This window comes from Anolis carolinensis, chromosome 6, assembly GCF_035594765.1.
Source record: "Anolis carolinensis isolate JA03-04 chromosome 6, rAnoCar3.1.pri, whole genome shotgun sequence".
NCBI classification, from domain to species: Eukaryota; Metazoa; Chordata; class Lepidosauria; order Squamata; family Dactyloidae; genus Anolis; species Anolis carolinensis.
Genome location: NC_085846.1, coordinates 67,134,594 through 67,154,251, shown reverse-complemented (window position 1 = coordinate 67,154,251; position 19,658 = coordinate 67,134,594). Strand labels below are relative to the sequence as shown.

Below are 19,658 nucleotides of genomic sequence, written 5' to 3'. Positions count from 1 at the left end.
TTCTTGCTCCCCCACCCCCAATCTGAGTAGGTTCTAATTTCCTTTGACTGCAGGGTGGGAATCTTGGGAGCAGAGCAGTTGCATGATCTTGGAGACTTTACATCACCCTGGTTTTCCACTTTGTGAAAGAAGACCTATAAGAATTTAAAGATGGAACTGATGTAGTTTAACAATTTCTGGCAATTGAAGCAGAATTCACAATCCAACAAAGGAAGGGATTGTGAGGTTGTAAATGCTAAGCCTTAAATGATCAGATAAATAGCCAAGTTTTATTTGTGCTAAAAGGAAGCCATTAACAATGCAACAATTCCTTTAAAGGGAAAGCATCCCATAGCCAGGATACCATAGCTTAGAACAGTGGTTCCCAACCCTTTTTTGACCAGGCACCACTTTGACCAGGGACTATTTACTTTGAACAGGGACCACTCTTCAGCATTAGTACCAAAGGGGTTGCAAATCAGTTTTTGGTCAACTTCAGATTCGGGTTGATTATTTGTGGTGCTCATTCAGAAAACTGCATTGGATAGACCACATCAGCTCTAATTTCTGATATAGAACATATGCCATCCAGTAGTCACCATCTGCTTGCCCACAGAAAACCATATTTAATAATCTAGAACTAATGTGGTCTATCCAATGCAATGGTCAGCTCTGTGGAAAGGAGTGGAAATAAAATTAATAAATAAAGAGAAAGGAGGTTTGTGGATCTGATTTTTGTTCTCCTGGGTTGCGGCCCACAAGTTGAGAAACACTGGCTTAGAAAGTTGTCTCCCATGCCTACATATCATCATCATCATCATCATTTAATCACTTATTAATCGCCCTCCATCCACGATGCTCTAGGCGATTTACAAGATAAAGTTGTAAAGGATAAAAATACATACATACAAATATTGATTAAAAAATATTAAAATAGATTAAAAGCTCTAGTAAAGAGCCATGTCTTGAGCGCTAGGGTAAAAGGCCCCAACTCACGCATGGCTCTCATATAGGGCGGTAAGGCATTCCATAAGGCAGGGGCAGAAACAGAAAAAGCTCTGCGCCTGGTCCTATCCAAGTGCACTTCTCTAGGACCCGGTACATAGAGTAAGTCTCGTTGGGATGGTCGTTGCGACCTCCGATGATGGGAGAAGGAGAGACGGTCCCTAAGGTATGATGGGCCTTGGCCGTAAAGAGTTTTAAAAGTCAGGACTAGCATTTTATATAGACCACGGTAATCAGTTGGAAGCCAATGCAGATGCTGCAGCACTGGTGTTATGTGGCATTTCATGGGTGTTCTTGTAAGTACATATAGCATAATGCTTTCCCCAGAATTTCTACTATACTAAATAGTGCTGATTTCCAGTTGAATATGTGAAGGACTGAAACTAAGGTAAAATAAAGCAATTAAGTCTTGTTTTATGTGTGCTGGTCTCAGATTCTGCAGCAAAGATCTTTATAACAGTGATGGGCACAATGGTGGAAATGCTGTTTAAAGGTATCAGCCTGTCATTCTCAGGGCAGTGGTTTCCATTTTATGCTGGATTGCTTGCTAAATCTGTTTGCTAAAATTTGGAGTGGGGAGAATAAAGAAACAGAAGCACTTAATCTACTCTTTGTGTGTGCTTTTCTCTTCTTGATGGTCCAGTAACGCACAAATGGGTATTGATGTGGACTTGTTTTGGCAATAATGTTGAAAGCCCTGTTTTGTAAGGAAATAGATGTAAGGAAAACAGTTTCCAGATCCTGATGAAGTATGAATAAATCAGGACGTTTTAAGGGAACTATTTTCTTTACAAAAGGAAAAAACGAAAAAAGACAGGGCATGTTTAGTAAACTGGGCCAAAAGTATCCAACAAGGTTAGTAATACACATTAACTCTTTGAACTCCTTGTTAGCATCACAGCCAAATATTAACAGTTGTCTAGTGGTGTGAAAGAGTTAATGAGTATCGCTGACCATGTAGGATGCCTTTTGCATTTGCTTTGCAGTTTGCCTCTGGGAAAAACTATGAAGGCTGAGAACTAACAGGCTGAAACAGTTTTTTCTCTTTTGCTAACCAGGTTGCACAGTTCTCATTGCTGTCTCAGGGGGTGAAGGTGGGTGAGTTGTGATTGTAAAGCTTGATTTTCTTTGTTTCTGCACTAGGTAACATTTGGGAATCCATCTTCAATTTGCCTCACCTGGGAGAAAATTCACCCCAAACAAAATGCTTTGAATGTCCAATTATTGGGATTTGATTTGATCTCTGGGTAGAATTTGTGTGGTGGCCCAATTCTAGTATTAGCTGTGGGGAGTGTTGGACTCCATCAGTGAAAGGGATGGAATATTTCTCTGCTGTGTATCATAACCTGCATTTTGCCATCAATAGAACTTATGCTATAGTAGCAGCAATTCTTGTCAGTAATTAGCACTCAAATAACTCTGAAGTGAAATAAAGTTTTACTGGTGTTAGGTGGGTGGTTGAAGTCAAAGGTGGAACATAAGATTTAAAGAAATTATTTGCTTGGACAACCAAATATGTCTTCATATAGTATGTCATGACCTTTTTATGTGAATAAATAACATTTCTTAGTAGCAGCTGTTAATGTATCTTTCAGGGAGAGTCAGACTTCACTAAAAGGGCTCTTTGTAAGGAAAACTTCTGTCCCATTCAAATAGAACCTGAACAGCTGAGTGCAAAAGGGATTTTTTTTGAGGGATTCTCAAACCTTTTCAGCCACTGAGCCCTTTTTGAAGCAAAGGTTTCTTTGTGGAGCCCCAAGAAATATCTGTATCAGGCATGGGCAAACCTTTAGATGCCTTGCGTTTTAAAATTTGAAAGATGGGCTGGGCCAGTGGCAGATGGATAGAGAGTGTTTGTGTGAACTAATATATATAAAAGAAACAAATTCCTATGCATACTGTACATATTTCATTTGTAGTGCAAAAAAAGGAAAAAGAAAAATACAATATTTTAAATGAAGAACCATTTTAACAAACAAATTTAAGAGTATTTCAGTGGAAGATTCCAAGGGCCATCCAGTCCAACCCCCTTTCTGCCATGCAGGAAAAGCACAATCAAAGCACTCCCAAACAGATGGCCATCCAGCATTTTTAATAACAACAACAACAACAACAGACACACCAGGTGCCATCCACTTCAACTCCCTTCTGCTATGCAGGAAAAGCACAATCAAAGCATCCTCTGAGTGGTGGGAAGGAAATAGGGTTTTGGAAGCAAGGAAGGTGAGGGAAGGAGCAGGAAAGAGGAGGGAAAGCTTGGAGGGAGAGGGGGAGGAGGGAACCTCGATGCCTTCCAGTATGCTTCGCAAAGCCCCAAGGGCTCCATGGAGCAGACTTGAGAACCGCTGAGTTAGATAGTTCTCAGTATTTTGACATTTTAGGAAACAGAATTTTCCTTAAGAGATAGATATTCTTTTTTCTTTCTTTTAGTCTAATTTGACTTCTTACAGTTGCTTTTTAAATCCCTGTTTCTGAAATAAGTTAACAGTTTTGGCTTCCAGTTAGAGTAGAAAAATATTTGGTAATACAAGCCAATGCTGTGACTTTGTTATTCAATTAAATGCAAAATTATAGACCTTTTTTTCTTTTGTTGTATGGAAGTATTTGGTTTTTCAGTTGCTTTTATTCAAATTATATTCGCTTCTCCAAAATTATTTGAAAAGCTTCCATACACAAGGAAAAAATAAATATAGGTTTAAGAGTTTAAACTTTAGTTCCAGCCTCTTACTGTTCATTGCACCTGTTCTTTTTTGGTGATTCATAAGAGCTTTTCATTATTATATCATGGCATGCTTTCATTTTTAACAGGCACTGTTCCATTTTGTCTGAGGGTGTTCCCTTAACTATGTACAGGACTGAAATTCTTTAGAAACGTATTATAGTCTGAAAGTGACATCCAGACCCTTTGTAATGGAGCTAGATTATCAGCTTGTGATACCAATGTAATTCTACAGAAATTCTGACATTGGTTTGCTTTTTTGATGCTTACTTGATCTAAAAATGTGAGTGCTTATGCAGAAAGTCCTTTGCCAGAATGTATGAAATATCCATCCTTATGAAGAAAAATAGTTTGCACTTTCTGAAATCATAGGACACATTTTAAAATATGACTTTTGGCCATCTGCTTATATTAGCAGAGCTTCAATAGCTAATCAATTTGGCTTTACAAATATAGCACATTTTCAGCTTTACCTTTTTCTTGCTATTTTATAACTAATAATTGCAAATAATTACTGTTTAGCAACATTATTTTTTACTGATACTAGATATGCAAAATTATCTATATAAAACTTAAATTGTAAAGATAATTTTCGGACACCCCATACATTTATTCACTTTCTGTACCAAGACTCAAGAGCGCAAGAAGTCATTCTGCACTCTCAAGGTATGGTCAGATACTGAATGAAGAATCAGAATTTGTAGAAGTGTAACAGGAAAAGATAGGATTTCCTTGGGTTTTTCCTTAAGTTTCATACCTAACATTCACTAGATTTGGACTGTGGTTATACTTTGAAAACTGCTATTAGCACCATGTGTATAAGATTATTTCCTATGAAGAAGAAATATATATATAAATTTCACTGTAGTATTCGTATGCATGTTTATTTTTGCTTTTGGAATCTGATCACCAGAACCATGTTGACAAGCTGGAATGTGTCCAGAGGAGGGTGACTAAAATGATCAAGGGTCTGGAGAACAAGCCCTATGAGAAGCGACTTAAAGAGGTGGGCATGTTTAGCCTAAAGAAGAGAAGGCTGAGAGGAGACAACAATATGTGAGGGGAAGTCATAGGGAGGAGGGAGGAATCTTGTTTTCTGCTGCCCTGGAGGCTAGGACGCAGAACAATGGCTTCAAAGTACAGGAAAGGAGATTCCACCTGAACACTAGGAAGAACTTCCTCACCGTGAGAGCTGTTCAGCATTGGAATTCTCTGCTCCGGAGTGTGGTGGAGGCTCCTTCTTTGGAAGCTTTTAAGCAGAGACTGGATGGCCATCTGTTGGAGGTGCTTTGAATGCGATTTTCCTGCTTCTTGGCAGGGGGCTGGACTGGATGGCCTACGAGGTCTCTTTCAACTCTATGATTCTAATAAAATAGCAAATAGATGGTATACAGTACTGGGAAGTTTTAAACGATGATAAATTATTGGGGGGGGGATCCTACAGTACAATATTCGGTTTCATAATTAGCTTGAGTTCCAATTGCTTTTGGGCATAATTGTGTGAACTTTACGGGTGTTTTAAACTCAATTATTACAATTCCAAGTAGATGTTAGATAATATTGTTGTATTTCTTTGGGTAAGACTTTCACTGTGTGGTTTATTTTAATACAGTAGTTGGTCAGAACTTTTAATCTTACAGATCATGTTGTCATCTTATGTATTGCAGCAAAACTGACACAAAAAATCCTGTAGCACTTTGAAGGTTAAGACCCAAACTGTGGAATAGATACATAGAGCCAGTGGAATAAGTGCTGAGAGGAGACATGATAGCCATGTACAAATACGTGAAGGGAAGTCATAGGGAGGAGGGAGCAAGCTTTTTTTCTGCTGCCCTGCAGACTAGGACACGGAACAATGGCTTCAAACTACAGGAAAGGAGATTCCACCTGAACATCAGGAAGAACTTCCTCACAGTGAGGGGTGTTCGACAGTGGAACTCTCTCCCCCGGGCCGTGGTGGAGGCTCCTTCTTTGGAGGCTTTTAAGCAGAGGCTGGATGGCCATCTGTCGGGGGTGCTTTGAATGCGATTTCCTGCTTCTTAGCAGGGGGTTGGATTGGATGGCCCATGAGGTCTCTTCCAACTCTACTATTCTATGAATCTATGAATCTGTGATTTTCTGAGTTACCATCAATTTAATTGATCTGTTCAGGTTGGAAATATCAATTGGATTTCAGCCTCACAAAATTTTAGTTAATCAAACTTCATGGTGTAAAATAATGATATAAATAAAAAGTAACACAGCTTTTGTTTATTGTTTGTTTAAAAATTGAACTTGATTCACCTGTAATATTCAGTTGACAAGTTTCCATTCAAGCTACTGTCTTGATTCTTAGAAGAGTGTTTCTTCTTACTGAGTTATTAGGTAGTACTTTGAATTAAAAAAACGTTCAGAAAAGGTAGGAGTCCATGGAAACTGTAGTTTTAAATTGGGAGTAAGACGGATTGGGAATGATGCAAATTTGGGACTCAGCTGATTTTCAGGCCCCTCATTTATGTTGCTGTGGAATCATTTTGAGATGTGTGTTGCTACCCTCTGGAGATCTGAGTGTCTATTTCGTTACCAAATCACGACTAGAGTAGATCCAATGAATCACATGCTTAATGGTAAGCCAACAGTTATCCAAACTGCAGTGATTCAACAGGTCTATTTAGGTCAGGTGGTGGGCAGTAGAATTCACTGTTGTAATTTTGAAACTATGTATTTTCATCTATTCTTAACCTGCACATTTAATATTACAAAATATATAAAAATAAAATAAATGAAAACCAACCCAAACCAAAAATCTTCCAGTAGCATCATCTTCCACAAGAAGCCAAAATAAGCATTATTTGCCTGGAATATTTCACTGGATTAAGGAAGCAGTCTGCTCATAATGGTACAGGTGTCACTTAATCTTCTTGGATAGACCAAGGGAATTTGTCACAGGTGTCCAAACAGTGGTGGCACCTACACATAGTGAACACATAAATGATTTGACAAATTTGAGTACCTGAAGGTCAATCATGCTTTGGCAGTCCTTAAAAAACCCTAATATAACAAGAGTCTAGTTTAGTGTAAACATGGATATGTGTCAAAGTACAGTACAATTTCTGTTTGTACAAGATCCATATGTATGATTTCACATATCCTCATTTGACAAAATATACCCTCTTTAGGAATTGCATAGGTCTTCCAGGATTCCGAGTCCCTTTGGGTAGAGAAAGCGGGATATAAATAAAGCTTTATTATTATTGTCCCCTGGTGGTGGCACAGTATGTTAAAGCGCTGAAGCTGCTGAATTTGCAGACTGAAAGGTCCCAGGTTCAAATCCCGGGAGCGGAATGAGCGCCCGCTGTTAGCCCCAGCTCCTGCCAACCTAGCAGTTCGAAAACATGCAAAGGTGAATAGAGCAATAGGTACCGTAATGGCGCTCCATGCAGTCATACCGGCCACATGACCTTGGAGGTGTCTACCGACAACACCGGCTCTTCGGCTTAGAAATGGAGAAGAGCACCAACCCCCAGAGTCGGTCACGACTGGACTTAATGTCAGGGGAAAACCTTTACCTTTAACATTATTATTCTGTAGCATGTTACTTCTAGAAGGTGTTATAGTTTTCCTAAATTATATATCCAATTCCTAGATAGGATAACCCAATAAAATGCATCTGGAAGCACCCTAGTCTGTTGCCACCGCTTCTTGCCTTCTTTACTTGTGTTATATCTGGCAAAGTCTTGGCTTTTTACTATTCTTCTAGTCAGTTAACAAATCTAGTTCTTCTGAATAGTTAACAAATCTCATTTTATCTTGTCTTTTCTCCATTGGTCCTTGTGTAATATACATTGCTGAAGACCAAGCTATGCCTATGAAGGACCTTATCTCCTTCCTCTATTTCTTTTATGTCCCTTTCTGTGGAAGAAAGTAGATTGTAATTATTGGTGCTTTACCTTGCCAGAGTGACGGTCTAATTTAAATTTATTTCATCTTAAATGTGATTTGCACCCTGAAGCTTGTATTTAAATTGTATGGAGAAATGAAGCTTTTCAGGTTTGCTTTCGGGGCTTTTTTTTTGCTTCCAAATCTTTTTCCTGATAGGATTGTTCCACTACTTGTCTGTTGTCTTTCATGTCTCTTTCCCCTCCTTTCTCCTACATATTTATGTGGTATTCAAAATATCTGCATTATCAAAAGATCAAGGATAGAATTTGTGGTTTTATTTCTTGCATTCACAACGGTCTCTCTGTGAGTTTTGTTTTGTTTTAATGCTTGTCATTTTCTTTTGTTGCATGGTTTTTGATGTATTGGTGATAGGAAATTCAGGCTCTGAGAAGGGAATGAGAAAATCCAAAGGTAGTAAAGCAATTTTTGTTTTAGAAAGATGCTTGGGAGAGTTGTAGTTTAGATTTTGTTTTCGTGTCAGGAGCGACTTCAGAAACTGTAGTTTAGATGAGATCATATAATTAAGGATATAAGGAGACCCTTTGGGTGGTCTGTATTGTTAAAATGGTGAATACATAGATTTGGGAAAGTGAAAAGCTGCAATTCTACCCCTTTCTTCTCACATCTAATATCTAGAAGATTTATTTATTTATTTCGTGTCAAAAGCATTGTACAACAAATACATATCTAGATGATAAAGACAGCATATGTGGTAGAAAGTGAATTTATAACAAGACGAACTACTCCTGTATTGCTGTCTGACTTTTATTCTTCTGAGATGACTTCTAAACAAAGTTCAGATCTGATGCTAGAAAGGAATTTTCCAATGACATAGAATGCATCAATGCAATATTAGGCAATATGGTGTAATATGGTAGCAAGACTTTGAATGACACAGAGTTTCACTTTTGTTTCTTGGCTGTTTCAGATTCCCCGTCCTTCATAGCATGTGAAAGCAACTGGTCTATATTTGGAATTATTCCAAATCTTAAAGTAGTGGCTCAGAAAATGAAACAGATTAAACTAAGTGTATAGAAGAAAAATTAATATTCAGTTAATCTTAAAATGGCTCCCATTTATCTAGCTTTAACTTCCTTTCCATCTCAACAGTATGGAACAGAGTTGGTTGGTTGGGAAGGAGGTTAAAACTTAGTTCAACTTTGCTCCCAAAGACTTTGACTTTAGCCTCATCCCCATTCCAGCAGTATTGAAAGAAGGGGAATCAGAGTCATAAACTCCGCTTTTAGAAAGGGAGTGGAGAGAAATCGCAAGGGGGCGGGGGGCGGGGAAGAATGAATGGAGAAAACCAGACATTTGCAAGAAAATGGGAAACAGACATAAACAGAGACTGGGAACAAAAATTTGGAATGAAGAAAGGAGAAATTACATGTAGGAAAATTAGCATTTTGAGGAGGGACTCCAGAAGCTCAAGAAATGGATATAACTGGTTGACTTTCTCCACCTTAGACTAGAATAATAGAGATTGATGGAACCTAGTAGGCCCCTATGAGGAGCAGCTTAAAGAACTAGGCATGTTTAGCCTGCAGAAGAGAAGGCTGAGAGGAGACATGATAGCTATGTATAAATATGTGAGGGGAAGCTATAGGGAGGAGGGAGCAAGATTGTTTTCTGGTGCCCTGGAGACTAGGACGCGGAACAATGGCTTCAAACTACAGGAAAGGAGATTCCACCTGAACATCAGGAAGAACTTCCTGACTGTGAGAGCTGTTCGGCAGTGGAACTCTCTGCCTCGGAGTATGGTGGAGGCCCCTTCTTTGGAGGCTTTTAAGCAGAGACTGGATGGCCATCTGTTGGGGGTGCTTTGAATGCGATTTCCTGCTTCTTGGCAGGGGGTTGGACTGGATGGTCCATGAGGTCTCTTCCAACTCTACTATTCTATGATTCTATGAGAGAGAGACTTCTCCACCTCTCTAGGTAACTGGTTCCAGTATTGAACTGCTGTTACTATCAAGAACTTGTTTCTAATGTTCTATCCTCAACATAGCTTAAAACTATTCAACCTTGTCCTACCTACTGGGACAGCAGAAAACAAACCTGCTGCTTCCTCTTCATGGTAACTCTTGAGATATTTAAAATTTCTCTTCACAAAGCTGAACATGCCCAATTCCATCAAGCCTTCCTTATATGTTTTGTTCTATATGCCTCTTATCATCCTTGTTGTGTTTCTCTGAAGCTGCTCTAACATATCTATATCCTCAAAATGAGGTGTCAGAACTAGAGATTAAGCTCTACTTGCATCCCATTAAAAAGACATACATGTGGGGCCAATATCTTCCCCATTACAGCTGTGTTGCCTTTTAATGAACTAGTGTGTGATCTTGGCTTCCCCACTTTCCCTTCCTGTTGCAAAGATCAATTCACTCAGTCCCATCTTTTCTTAAAGGATCCATGCTGCAAAAACAAAACAAGATATTTTTGTAAGGAAACAAGGCAGAAATCTGTTTTTTTTTCCTGGAACAAGCATTGGACTAGGAAGACCTGGATTTCCCATGGCATCCCTGTGAAAAATGAGGTTATTGAAGGGTATGTTTTAAGACGTTTACATCATAGGATGTAAATTCAGTTCACGTGGGATGCTGCTGGTGTTACTGTCTTCTGTGTGTGAACCAATAATGCACCAAGCCTAGAAACATCCTCTGTCTTCTCCTGTGGCTAGACAGGGAAAGAAATCAACAGCATAGAGCAAATGATAGAGAAGAAATTGGCTATCATTAACTGGTGTTGTCACAGAGACCCACAAATAAAATTTCCAAGATCCCTAGGGTTCCATAGATAACAGCCTAAAAAACCCATTCCGTACAAAGACTTGTATGCTATTATTTAAAGAGAACTAATGGTTATGTGAAAATTAGTCCAATGTTGGGGAATGTATTTGGCAATTTAAGGTTCTTATCTGAAGAAACGGAAAGAAAGTGAAAAAAACCAAACTTTTTACATTAAGTAAGATCAAAACAAGGTATTATTTGTTGCTTTCTCACTAAGCACTTCTTAGTGGGAACACTGCCCTATGTTTGGTTCATGTGACCATATCAACAGACAGGCTTTCCGTGGTGTAGCTGGAAAGTTAGATATTGAATCTTCTTTTAAAAATAATGTTTTCTCCTTCTTTTCGGAACCTGCATTTCTAAAGAGGACAACTATTGTATGTTCTGTAGATTGTATGGCTAGATCATACTTGCATGATGATGAAAATGCGTTCACAGAATAATTTTTTTCTTTGATTGTACATGGAGTTTTGCAAAATCTGTAATGAAATGTTTGAATATTTTATTTTCATCTTTAGATCATTTGGGCATTAAAATACTGTAATGCAGACTTTTACTTTTGATGGTAACAACTAATCCCTTTACCCCAATCAAGTAATGGTAAATTGAAGTAGGAAATGGGGTAAATTTCAGGGATGGGAAGCACTTACTGGTACCAGATCTCTCATTACATCATCCAGATATATATTCTCAATCTGGCATACATATAATACAAGGGTGAGAAAAATTAATGACCTTTGAAATACTCTGTAAGTTCCAAGAGTTTCTCAACCATCCCATTTTAAGAGGGGAAAAGTGATTTGAAGTTTCACTCCATATGCTTGGAAAAATTCATTGTACTTTTGTTTTTATTATGAACTGGCAGGAGAAAGAAGTATGTCATATAGTAACTTCTGGTTGCCATTCTGAGGAAAAACAAAATATTTTGTTATATTGGTTAGAGTTGGAAAAGATTGTTCCTGTGCAGTTGCCCATCCCAGTCTAATGAATGTCAAAAAGTTACTGTAGTGATTATGAAATATAATATTACATTATTATCTTGTGGCACAGGCGAGATTACTCTGTTGAGATTATAAGATTGTTCCTGAAGTTTTATCATCTGCTTTGCAAAACATATGTGCTCCAGATACTACAATTAAACTGTTCATGTGCATGAGGGATGCCAAAGAGCATATTTCCTTTGAGGAGGGGCCAGAACAAAGTTGCCTAAAGATTTATTTTTTTGGGGGCTGGGAGAACAGAAATAGAAAATAATTTTGTGACCTTGATTCCAGTCTTTTGGACTGTCTATGGGCCTTGAAAAGGAGCAATGAAACTTTAGCAAGAAAAACCTCCCTGTTTCGTTAATCTTTCTGGAATTGTTTCAAAATTAATTGATTCTTTGTTAATTTTGTATTTTGCTTGGCAGGTTGCGATTCAGACTCTGCATCACCACATTAAATGTTATTGCTGTAGCTTCTGTTACAGCTGTAGCTTCTGTTCTGTTACAGTGTTCATCCAGACTGGCTGAAAAGTCTTAATATTTTGTTTCTGTTCTTCCTGATTTCATACTGGGTTGGGATAAAAAGTTTCTGTGCCTGACAAAAAATTTCAAAGATAAATAAAACATGTATGAGTCTTCAAAATAAAATTGGAAAGAAGGGGAGCAAAATTTTGGGGTTTCCGGTCTTTTTAATCAGTCTGCATACATATTCAGGAACCTTAACAAGTTCCTTCTAGATAAATACATAAACAACCTGATTGAAAAAGAGCATTTGAGTAACATTGAGCAAGTGTTGATTATAGCAAAGTTGTTCTGTTCTACTCAGAAGACCCCAAGAAATCACCTGCTTCTTAATCTGCTTCTAGTAAACTTGCCATTGCATTCTGTAAAGTCAAAGCATAATTAATACCTTGAAACTGTTTTGGCATCTTTGGATCAAAGTCTATAAAAGTACAGACCTCCGTTGTTCTCTGGGAAAGCTGCAATTTCTTTCTTTCTCTGGCAGATCATGATGTAGGTGGAGCCATGTAAGCCATTTAAGTACAGCAGCAGTCCATGAAGTGATTCTCTCAGGGGACTAAATTGCTGTCACTACATGGCAAGAGAAAATCAAGCCTTACCTGAAGAAGTTCTCAAAAAATGGTGGTAATCAAAGAGTGGAAGGTCTCTATCCCATTTTTAGTTCCAATTACAATAGACTCATTAAATCAAGAGTGAGAATGTTGTGGCCCTTCAGAGGTTTATGGATTGCAACTACTGCTGACTAGGGTAGTTATAGTGTAGTTAGGAGTTTCTGTTCAAAAACATCTGGATTTGATACGCAGTAGGATTTTGATCTGTGAAAGCATGTGGCTATCTGCATCCAACTTTGATGCCATTGGTCTATACTTGTGCTGAGAGTTTCTGCTGTTGCTGTTATTTTCCTGCTTTTTCTCACTTTAGGATTCAAAGTGGCTTATAACAGTTTCAATAACCATAGTATAAAAGTTCACAAGCAAGTTGAAAAGCAATTAAGCGATCATAAAATTAAAACCAATTAAAAACACAGATCATTTAAAAATAACAATAGATATCCAGCAAGGCCTGTCTCCCCTTTAAAAATCTGCTTTCTAAGGCCCACCAAACTAAAACAATTGGCTGCTGTGGAATAATTGTAAGGAAGATACTAGTATAATTTTTCTGAGCAGGGAGTTTCAAAGCTTAGGGAACAGCTACTGAGAAGGCTGTTTCCCGAGAGCCCATCAAATATATTGCTGAGGGTGAGAAAGGCCTCCTGAGAAGATCTCAAAAAATGGACAGGTTTGTAAGAGAGAATACAACCCTTAAATAACATGGATGAGCTATAAAATAAAGTTGGGTGTCCACCCACACACTGATGAAACTGGATCCCAGAATCTCACACAGCATAAGCCAGCAGTTCCATCTTTATATGTACATCATCCCCACTTAATTTCATTTGCTATGTATTACTTCCCTGCCAGTTGTTTTAGTGCTTAGTGCTATTTCAAATATGTGTCCTCTCCTTTACAATAAGAATATGGGAAGCTTATGTTTGATAGCATTTTAACACTGCTTTTTCTAAAGCTGTGACTGTTTTCCATCTAGTCTACTATTATCACAAATGTTTAGCGATAACGATGGCTAATTGTTGACCTCATTGTATGGCCTTTAGATCATTGCTTAGGTTTGTAGTCTATGAGACTTAAATAGAATTTCTAGAGAGTATTTCCTGGGATAGCACTGACTGGTGGGCACTGGGTTATTGGTATAAAGCAGCCAGACTCCAAGGCAGTAAGTAGCATCTGGTTGGTAGAGAGGGGGAGATAAAAAGAAGAAGGTGTGAGTGGGTTCTAAAGTTGTTAGGGTACCAGCCACAATGCATTCCTTACTTCCAGTGTGTGTGGCAGCCAGAAATGACATCACTGACAGGCATGGCTCATTTCCATTGCCAGCTGAGGCTCTGAAGAAAATGCAGCTGCAGCCATTGTAAAGAGGAAGGGAGGAAGCTCAAGGAAAAGTGAGGCATGAAGGTGAGTTAGCAAAAGCAAGGTGAAAAAGATGGAGGAAGCATAGAAGGGTATGGTGAGGACAGTGCAGAAAGAAAGGAAGGAACCTGAGATTGTCTGGCAAAGAGAAAAGTCTTAAAAGCAACAGTCTCAATAGCAAAAGGAAGAACAGAGGAGAGGCATGGAGGGGGTACAAAGAGCATGATAGTAACCATATTCTTTGTGGTTGAAGAGGCAGCTGCCCTTGCTGACAGGTCTGGAGGATTGTGGTGTAGCGGAACCTTTGTGCTACGGTCCTTGCGAGCGCAGTGGGAGGGATTGGAGACGGACAACTGGAGTATTTCCAAGAAAGCAGTTTTATTGGCAAGTGGCCACTAGGGTTCCCCCTCGCACAAAATAGGTGCTTTCCCAGGGAGAACCCCCAGCGGCGGGCTGAGTAAATATTTATACACACTACAGGGTTCGGGTTATGCCCGCCCACAAGCAAATTCATTGGCTTAGAGTTGTGACGCTGCTTGACTTGCATCCAATCAGCGCTGACCAGCGGCCCGGGCGCACTCTTTCTGTGCCGTGTTCACAATCATTCAGAGCGCCTGCGTGCGCATGCGCAGTTTGTTTATCTTTAGCTTTCATTTCTTCAGAAACACATGATTTCCCAGAAACCACATGTTTCTGTGAGTTTATGCACCCGGGTCGCTAGCCGTCGCCATCTCTGCCCATATATGGTATTTCCTGGGGTTCTTTAACCTCCCGCCTCACTCCCCCATTTTCTTTTTGCGAAGCACGTGTACAAAAGCTGAAGCAAAGCATTATGGTTCCATCCAATCCCGCTTGGCTTGGAGTATGGCTATCTTTTCTCCAGGTAAAGATTGTGTGACACACCTAGTACACATTTGTATCATTATTGGAGTGCAGCACATAACTATGAGAACAATGAACAATCCTAAAATCCCTACCAACAATATGTCCTTCAACCATTCTACTGAGGGTAACCAGCTAGTCACCCAGGAGAAGGGAGACCAACCTTCTACCTCCTGGACATTATTGTAAATTAACTTTTGCAATGACTCGATGTCATCTTCAATAGTACTATTCAAGTTATGAAATTTCACTACACAACGCTCTCTAACTATGGTGCATAAACCCCCCCTGGCCGCCAGTAGGTAGTCAAGGGCCAGCTTATGCTGTAGGGCCATCTGGCTGATTTCTTCTACTTCAGACTGGATTTCCCGGAAAATTTTACCAGTGGCATTTATGGACTTTTCAAGACGGCAAGTCAGGCCTAGAACACTTCTACGATTTGCTTGAGCTACAATCCCTGGGTAGGCACACAGGGTCAACAAGCCTGTGATCAGGCCTCCTCCTACACGGGAGGCTTCTGAACCTGACAGGGCCTTGTTAATTATGACCTCATCCGAACATTCTGGTCCTAGAGGGCCTGTTTGCACAATGTCCCGTTTCAGGCGCTGATGCCTTTTGTGTAAGACCTGAACTGGGAATGTCAAATAACCCACACCGACACACTGGTAGTTGCCGGGGTGATAATTTGTGGCCCATTTATCAAAGAAAAACCATAGATTTGGATCCCTAATTTGCCATAACGGACAGAGGCTTTGACCTAGGCTCATTTGGGTTAATTGTTGCAGTATGTTCATATAAGATTTTAGGCCCTCAATAGAATCATTCACACTAAATGTAGGATAATCTGGATACATGCTAGCCCACTCGGTTGCGGTTAGATTTAATCGTGAGACATAAGATGTATTAAATCGTCCATGTAGATAGAACCGGTCTCGACAATGGGAGTAATTGCCTAATCGGGAAAAGAACGCCTGCCTAGTTCCCCAGTGTCTCCACTCAGAATTCCATATTCCCGATCCTCCACAACAGAAGCACAAACCCCTGGTGGAGGTATGGTATCTAAGCCGTCGAAACCGAGTTTGATTTATTTTTTGCAGTATGCTAGAAAACACGGTAGGTGGACCCTCCTGAGCCTTGGACAATCCCTCCAACACAATCTGTGGTTCATCAATTAAATCGGGAAGAAATGAAAAATCTCCTATGGTGAGGGGGTGTTCATATATTAATGCTACCTCTTTCCCGTGCTGCTCAAACATATAATTGGCATGTTCTTTTATCCAATTCCCATATGCTCTTTTTCCAAAAGAGAGAATAAAACTCAGCACAAATAATATACCAAACACAGTACGCTTTCCTCCCCTCCTCATAACTTGTCTCCCACTTTTTCCTCTCAAAATGTCTAGCCACCATCCCCCGGAGAGCGCCTTTGTTGGGCCATGCTGCGACATACTTGACCACCGACGCTCCGTTGCACCCGAAGGGATCAGCTTCATGGCCTTGTTGACCCCTCAGGGAGTTGCCGGATGATCCTGAGTCTCAGGTCCTCACCAGGAACTCGCTCCGTCCGCCACTCCTCAGGTGCTAGTTTTACACGGGTGTAATGTATCCACGGCTTAATCTCCTTCACCTTCACTGCAGTGGGGGTAGACAGGAGCACAACATAGGGTCCTCGCCACTTGGGTCCCAATGGCTCAATCTTCCAATCCTTGACCAAAACCTCGTCACCTGGTGAAAAACAATGTAGAGGTGTGGTAGGGAATGGTGGGTTCAATTCAGAAATGTATTTTTCTAACTGCTGCACTTGTCTGCCCAAAGCCTGAACCTGGGCCAATGTCTGTTTCTCTCCTATGAGGTGTTGCTCAGCTCCTGTCTCTAAGGCTCCCTTCAAGTTCAAAGGGGGTCGTCCATAGAGTCTTTCAAAAGGGGAGAGTCCTGTCCGTTTGTGTGGTGTACATCTGATTCCTAATAATGCCATGGGCAAAACCACCGTCCACGGCAATCCTGTCTCCTGGCAAAGTTTCCCAAGCTGAGCCTTTAATGTCCTATTCATTCTTTCCACTTTTCCAGAAGATTGGGGTCTATATGCACAATGTAACTTCCATTTTATGCCCAAAATTCTACATAATCCTTGCACGGCCTGTTGAATATATGCGGGGCCATTATCTGATCCAATTTCTAAGGGTATGCCAAATCTGGGAATAACATCTTTCATTAGAGCTCTTGAAACCTCCACAGCCTTCTCAGTCTTTGTAGGGTAAGCCTCCACCCATCCTGTGTATGTGTCCACGAACACCAGTAAATATTTGTATCCTTTGTATGGGGGCATTTCTGTAAAGTCAGTGACTAAAGCTTCAAAGGGTACCCCACCCATATGTTGGACCCCTGGTGGCTTGAGGGGTCCTTCTCTGGGGTTATTTTTGATACATGTCCAGCATCTTTGGGCTGCTGCTGCCGTTAGGCTATGTAATCCATCGATATACAACTGTCGTCCTAGCAGATTTGCCAATGCCATTTTTCCTAAATGTGTGTTTTGGTGTATGTGTTGGACTAAGTGCCATGCCAAGTCCTTAGGGACGTAGACACGGGCGTCTGGCATCACTATGAGTTCTCCTGACCACTGACCCTTCTCCTTTAAGGCCCATTCTTCTTCCTCTGGTGTATATGTAACGTTATGTTCAGTTAATTCTACCTGTAGGGCCATTACCTGATGTTCAATATGGGGCAGCCTAGCTGCCTCTTTGGCTGCCAGATCAGCCTGCCTATTTCCTTGCACTACGGGATCGTCTCCACGTTGGTGCCCTTTACAATGCATCACAGCCACCTGCCTTGGCTTCCAAACCGCCTCCAGGAGATCCACAATCTCTCCGGCATGTTTCACGCACTTTCCTCCAGACGTGAGGAGCCCGCGCTCCTTGTACAGTGCTCCGTGTGCGTGGAGGGTAGTGAAGGCATATTTTGAGTCTGTGTAGATGTTAACCCGCTTTCCGCTTGACAATTCCAACGCTCGGGTCAGGGCAATCAATTCGGCCTTCTGGGCAGAAGTCCCCGGGGGCAGTGACCCTGCTTCCAGCGTCTCTCCCCCCCACCGGACAACCGCATAACCTGAGTGTCTTTGATTATTTTCCATAAAGGAGCTTCCATCTGTGAACAGAGTGTCGTCCACCTTAGTCAGTGGCACATCCTTCAAATCCGGTCGACTGGAGAATACCTCGTCCATCACCTGGGCACACTGATGGATCGTGGTGTCTCCTGGAGTCGGGAGCAGGGTGGCCGGATTCAGAGTGGAGCAAGTCTCCAGGGTCACCAGTGGGTTGTCACACAACAATCCCTCGTATTTCATTAACCTCTCACTTGTGAGCCAGCGCGGTCCCTTAGTGTCTAACAGTGCCTTAACGCTATGGGGCACCTTAACTGTCAGTGGCTGTCCTAGGGTCAATTTATTCGCTTCTTTGATTAAATCTACTGATGCTGCCACAGCCCTCAGGCAAGGTGGCAATCCACGAGCCACTGTGTCCAATTGCTTTGACAAGTAGGCAATCGGCCTTTGCCATGAACCTAGTGGTTGGGTCAATACTCCAACCGCTGTTCCTTCCCGCTCTGCAGCGAACAGAGTGAATGGTTTTTCCAAATCGGGCAGTCCTAATGCTGGAGATGACATCAATGCTTCTTTTAATGCCTTAAACGCCTATTGACATTCTTCTGTCCACTCAAACGGATCTTCTCTTCCACCTCTCGTAGCCTGGTACAGCGGCTTAGCCAACACGGCGTAGTTGGGGATCCACTGTCTGCAATATCCTGCTGATCCCAAAAATTCCCGCACCTGTCGCCGGGTACTGGGAGTGGGAATGGCACAAACAACTTCCTTTCTTTCAGCTCCTAACATCTTCTTTCCTTCGGTCAGATGGAACCCCAAATATTTCACCGTGGGACAGCACAACTGGGCCTTTTTCCTTGACACTTTGTAACCCTTCTCTTCCAATTCCTTGAGTAACCTCAAAGTATGCTCTCTACTGCCCCCTAGTGTCCGACAAGCGATAAGCAGATCATCTACGTACTGAAGCCAAATTCCCTCTTCTTTAGGTATTACAAAATCCTGTAAGTCTTTGGCCAGGGCTTGACCAAAAATGGTCGGGCTGTCCCGGAACCCCTGAGGAAGGCGTGTCCAAACATACTGGGTCCTTTGCCCTGACTGCTGAGATTCCCATTGGAAAGCAAAGATCGGTTGGGATACAGGGGCCAATCGAATGCAAAAGAATGCATCCTTTAAATCCAATACAGTAAACCATTTGGCAAATGCTGGTACTAGACTCATCATGATGTATGGATTAGGCACTACTGGGGTTAGGGGAACGGTGACTTGATTCACAGCCCGCAAATCTTGAACTGGGCGATATTCTCCTTGTCCTCCAGGTTTCTTGACTGGGAGCAGGGGCGTGTTCCACGGGGAACTGCATGGTACCAATATCCCATGCTGCAGAAGTCGCTCTAGATGCTTTCTGATCCCCTGCACCGCCTCTCGACTGACGGGATACTGTGGCTTACATATGGGTCCCATTCCTCTTTTCACTTCCACCACCACCGGTGGAACATATTTAGCTAATCCTGGAGGATTATCTTCTGCCCATACTAAAAGAGTCTCATGCCATGGCCATTGTATTTCTTCAGTAAAAATCCTAACTTGAAACAGTCTCCATTCCTCTTCCATGGGAAATGATATTTCCATTTGTCCATTCTTCATGAACTGGAGTTGTGCTTGTAATTTTGATAAAATGTCCCTTCCCAACAAAGGGACTGGGCAGTCTGGAAGATATAACATCTTATGCTTGACCTGATGTCCGGCCAGATTGCAGGTGCGTTCCTTGAGGAAGGGGCACTTCTGGGTCTTCCCAGACACCCCT

The 19,658-nt window shown here is 41.2% G+C and overlaps 1 protein-coding gene across 3 annotated transcripts in view; it reads left to right on the top strand.

The window, feature by feature from the left end:
- Positions 1 to 19,658, top strand: part of myrip (myosin VIIA and Rab interacting protein) — a 196,546-nt gene that overhangs the window by 9,669 nt on the left and 167,219 nt on the right. The window contains exon 1 of one of the 3 annotated variants that reach the window (XM_062957474.1): positions 16,210 to 16,338. The exons of the other annotated variants lie outside the window; for them this stretch is intronic. The gene's annotated coding sequence lies outside the window, so the exon portion shown is untranslated. Of the gene's footprint in view, positions 1 to 16,209; positions 16,339 to 19,658 lie in introns of those variants that run through there. 3 annotated transcript variants of the gene reach the window in all.